This window comes from Lathamus discolor, unplaced genomic scaffold (assembly GCF_037157495.1).
Source record: "Lathamus discolor isolate bLatDis1 unplaced genomic scaffold, bLatDis1.hap1 Scaffold_175, whole genome shotgun sequence".
NCBI lineage: Eukaryota > Metazoa > Chordata > Aves > Psittaciformes > Psittacidae > Lathamus > Lathamus discolor.
In genome coordinates this window covers 40,001-45,000 of record NW_027069204.1, presented here as the reverse complement: position 1 = coordinate 45,000, position 5,000 = coordinate 40,001, and positions in this window count along the sequence as shown.

Below are 5,000 nucleotides of genomic sequence, written 5' to 3'. Positions count from 1 at the left end.
CGAACCACCGGGCGCCTAGGCAAGCGCAAGCAAGAGCCGGACGCTGCTAAGGGGATCTCAGCGCCTGGACGTAACCGACGGGCTCGCCCGCCCGTGCCATCATCGGAGCCCCTCGCTCAGCTCACGGACGGGGCGGCGAGAAAATTGAGACCTGGGGATCGAGTCCCGCCACGGTCTTCCCAGCGTTCGAGTGCCGGCCTCCTCCGCCGCCGGTCTTTTTGCTCTCGGTCCACGCGGACGGAGACGAACGAACCAAGCTCGGGAAGCGCCGCGAAAGGCTGCCCAGTACACCCCTCACTATCGACGGCTGAGCCGCGGAGCGTGACAGCCTCTCAGCTAGCGCTGCTGCGGAGACGAGCCACTACTCGCTCCTGTAATACGGACAGACACTTCTCCGCCCGCGCTGGAGCGCAACACCAGACTTGTAGGCTCACCCGGTTGGTGCGCCAGCGACGACGCAATTTTCGATGACTCAACTGGAGGCAGCGAGAAACGGCCGCCTCCTCGACCGCCTCCGGAAGCGACGCGCCCGGCAAGATCTATCGCGGGACCTGGGAAATGCGGCTAAGTCCGCCGCGAGCCTGAAGTCCCCCCCAGAGACGGCGCGCGGAACTCTCCCTGCAAATCCGGCTAAGTCCCGGCGGAGCCGGCTAGACCTGACGGCAAACTGCGGCCCCCACCGCGAGCTCGCCGTCCGCCCGCCCTCCGGGAGGCTCGCAGGCTCGGGCAGCGCTTGCCGGGCGGGTGAGGCGCGGGTCCCTGCAAATCCGGCAAAGTCCCGGCGGAGCCGGCTCGACCCGACGGCAAACGGCGGCCCCCACCGCGAGCTCGCCGTCCGCCCGCCCTCCGGGAGGCTCGCAGGCTCGGGCAGCGCTTGCCGGGCGGGTGAGGCGCGGGTCCCTGCAAATCCGGCAAAGTCCCGGCGGAGCCGGCTGGACCGGACGGCAAACGGCGGCCCCCACCGCGAGCTCGCCGTCCGCCCGCCCTCCGGGAGGCTCGCAGGCTCGGGCAGCGCTTGCCGGGCGGGTGAGGCGCGGGTCCCTGCAAATCCGGCAAAGTCCCGGCGGAGCCGGCTCGACCCGACGGCAAACGGCGGCCCCCACCGCGAGCTCGCCGTCCGCCCGCCCTCCGGGAGGCTCGCAGGCTCGGGCAGCGCTTGCCGGGCGGGTGAGGCGCGGGTCCCTGCAAATCCGGCAAAGTCCCGGCGGAGCCGGCTCGACCCGACGGCAAACGGCGGCCCCCACCGCGAGCTCGCCGTCCGCCCGCCCTCCGGGAGGCTCGCAGGCTCGGGCAGCGCTTGCCGAGCGGGTGAGGCGCGGGTCCCTGCAAATCCGGCAAAGTCCCGGCGGAGCCGGCTCGACCGGACGGCAAACTGCGGCCCCCACCGCGAGCTCGCCGTCCGCCCGCCCTCCGGGAGGCTCGCAGGCTCGGGCAGCGCTTGCCGGGCGGGTGAGGCGCGGGTCCCTGCAAATCCGGCAAAGTCCCGGCGGAGCCGGCTCGACCCGACGGCAAACGGCGGCCCCCACCGCGAGCTCGCCGTCCGCCCGCCCTCCGGGAGGCTCGCAGGCTCGGGCAGCGCTTGCCGGGCGGGTGAGGCGCGGGTCCCTGCAAATCCGGCAAAGTCCCGGCGGAGCCGGCTGGACCGGACGGCAAACGGCGGCCCCCACCGCGAGCTCGCCGTCCGCCCGCCCTCCGGGAGGCTCGCAGGCTCGGGCAGCGCTTGCCGGGCGGGTGAGGCGCGGGTCCCTGCAAATCCGGCAAAGTCCCGGCGGAGCCGGCTCGACCCGACGGCAAACGGCGGCCCCCACCGCGAGCTCGCCGTCCGCCCGCCCTCCGGGAGGCTCGCAGGCTCGGGCAGCGCTTGCCGGGCGGGTGAGGCGCGGGTCCCTGCAAATCCGGCAAAGTCCCGGCGGAGCCGGCTCGACCCGACGGCAAACGGCGGCCCCCACCGCGAGCTCGCCGTCCGCCCGCCCTCCGGGAGGCTCGCAGGCTCGGGCAGCGCTTGCCGAGCGGGTGAGGCGCGGGTCCCTGCAAATCCGGCAAAGTCCCGGCGGAGCCGGCTCGACCGGACGGCAAACTGCGGCCCCCACCGCGAGCTCGCCGTCCGCCCGCCCTCCGGGAGGCTCGCAGGCTCGGGCAGCGCTTGCCGGGCGGGTGAGGCGCGGGTCCCTGCAAATCCGGCAAAGTCCCGGCGGAGCCGGCTCGACCCGACGGCAAACGGCGGCCCCCACCGCGAGCTCGCCGTCCGGGAGGCTCGCAGGCTCGGGCAGCGCTTGCCGGGCGGGTGAGGCGCGGGTCCCTGCAAATCCGGCAAAGTCCCGGCGGAGCCGGCTCGACCCGACGGCAAACGGCGGCCCCCACCGCGAGCTCGCCGTCCGCCCGCCCTCCGGGAGGCTCGCAGGCTCGGGCAGCGCTTGCCGGGCGGGTGAGGCGCGGGTCCCTGCAAATCCGGCAAAGTCCCGGCGGAGCCGGCTCGACCCGACGGCAAACGGCGGCCCCCACCGCGAGCTCGCCGTCCGGGAGGCTCGCAGGCTCGGGCAGCGCTTGCCGGGCGGGTGAGGCGCGGGTCCCTGCAAATCCGGCAAAGTCCCGGCGGAGCCGGCTCGACCCGACGGCAAACGGCGGCCCCCACCGCGAGCTCGCCGTCCGCCCGCCCTCCGGGAGGCTCGCAGGCTCGGGCAGCGCTTGCCGGGCGGGTGAGGCGCGGGTCCCTGCAAATCCGGCAAAGTCCCGGCGGAGCCGGCTCGACCCGACGGCAAACGGCGGCCCCCACCGCGAGCTCGCCGTCCGCCCGCCCTCCGGGAGGCTCGCAGGCTCGGGCAGCGCTTGCCGGGCGGGTGGGGCGCGGGTCCCGGCGCTGCCGGGCACTCGCCAGCCTTTTCTCGGCTGTTAGGGGTTGCCTCGGCTTTCCCGCTCCGTCATCTGACAATCCCCCCTGAAACAGCCTCTGGCTGGTGCTGGGGGCCGGGCGGGCAGAGGCAGCAGCCTGGGTCCCGGTGCTCGCCAGCTTGTTTTGTTCCGTGGGGGCTTGGTTGTTTTTTTGGTTTCGCGTGTCCGTCTGCTGACACACAGCCCACCACCCCGTCCCGCCGCGAAACACGTCTCTGGCTGGCGGTGGTGGGTGGGGGGACCAGGACCGCACCAGCTACGCACAAAGAGAAAAATGACCGCGACCGCTGAACCCAGGACGCACCGAAATACACCAGCCGATGCAGCCCGGGGTTCTGCAGATGCTGCGGCGCCCACCCCTCCTCCGCGGTGCCTCCCCCCGCCCCACAACGGGCTGGGAACAGATTGCAAAGATGTTCTTCTGGTTTGTGGTTTGGGGGAAATGTGTCTGAAACTGAGGAGAAGAGATGAAGATAGCGTGGCCGAGGATAGAAGGGAGGATTACGTTGCTCTTGCTGAGCATCCAAACAGGGTTCCCCACCACTGATGTTCTCACGGTTAAGTCTGTGGAACGTTAGGCACAGGTTAACGGTCGGCCTCAATGTTCTCAAGGGTCCTTTCCAAATCAAAAGGATTCTGCAGTTCTAAGAAAAGTTGATGTTTAGACTCAACTCTGTCCCTCGTCAGAGAAATGGCACTGCAGGAAGGCCGTGCGTCTGCCAGCTGAGGGAGGGAGCATCAGCACTTGCTTCGGCCTGTTTCCTATGGTGTTGCCCTGGAGCGCCGAGGAGCCCCGGAGGGAGCCCAGCGGGGCAGAGGCAGAGCCACCTCGGGCTGGGCCTCTGCTGCTGAGCTGGGCCGGGCTCCCGGGACGCAGATAGACGCTGGCGAGGGGGCAGAGCTGCAGAGAGACAGCTGCTCTGCCCAGGCGCAGGGCCGGCCGGGGGGGGCACCGCCTGCAGGCCCCCAGGGGAGACCTGCCAGCCTCAGAGAGCTGAAAGGCACTCCGCAGCGGAGGCTGCCGAGAGGTTTCTGCGGGAGAAACGTTCCCAGCCCTGTGCGTGATCAGGCTCTGGGTGCAGGACAATGCAGCTGTAGCTCCTGGAGGGATCTCCTCGAGCCGCTGCCTCGGACAGTCCATGGGATCTGTCAGGAGGACGCTCTCGGTTTCTCTGTGCGGATCAGGAGGAGGATGTGCTGCAGAGCAGGCCTTCCCTCTGCAGCGTCTGAGTGAGAGGAGAAAGCAGGTCCCTCATCCAGGGCTTGGCTGCAGGGTGTGAATGTGCGTGTGCAGCCAGCGGTGGGTGCCCGGCGCTTTCCTTGCGAGCAGGGTCCCCGCAGCTCAGGGGCTGTGTGCCGGGGCAGGGACTCTGCCGCCTGCCAGGGCCAGCAGCACTCAGCCTGCGCGGGGAGCTCCCCGAGGTGCTCGGAGAAGTAGAGGGGGAAGCGACAGGGAACCCCTGGCAGGGAAGGAAAAGTGTTCTTGGCTCCAGGAGCACCGAGAGGGAGCAGAACTGGGCACAGAGCAGGAGCTCCTGGCAGGGACAGCTCCAAGAAAGAGAGGCATGGACAGGGAGGGGGGGGGGGGGGGAAGTGAAGCCCATCCCTGGGGGCGGGGGGGGGGGGGGTGGGGGGGTGGGGTGCGTTCAGGCATCGTTTTCCCCAGCCACCGTGTTTTCGCTGTCCCGCTTCGCGGGCTCCAGCTTTAGCGCCGGAAAGAGAACAACGAGAGAGGGGCGGAAAGGAGAGCGAAGGGGCGGAAAAAAGAAAAAGGGAGGGGGTGGGGGGGGTGGGGAGGCGGTGGTGTCGGCGGCAGGGTTAAATATTATTAGGTGCCGTCACCTCGTCCCCATCAGTGGGCCCTAGGCAAGCCCAAGCGAGAGCCAGACGCTGCTAAGGCATCTCTGCGCCGGGACGTACCGAGACGGAAAAACGGTCGGTACTAAAAACTGTTTGTGCTGAAGTAAATGCTCGGATTACTGCAGGGGCGACGGCAGGGAGGCCTGAAGGTCGCACTGCCCTGAACCAGCTCCCGCGCTCGAGCGGGGGATACATTGAAACCCAGCAGCCGGCGCACCTGGGGCTCTGCAGACGCCGCGGCGCGCCGCCCC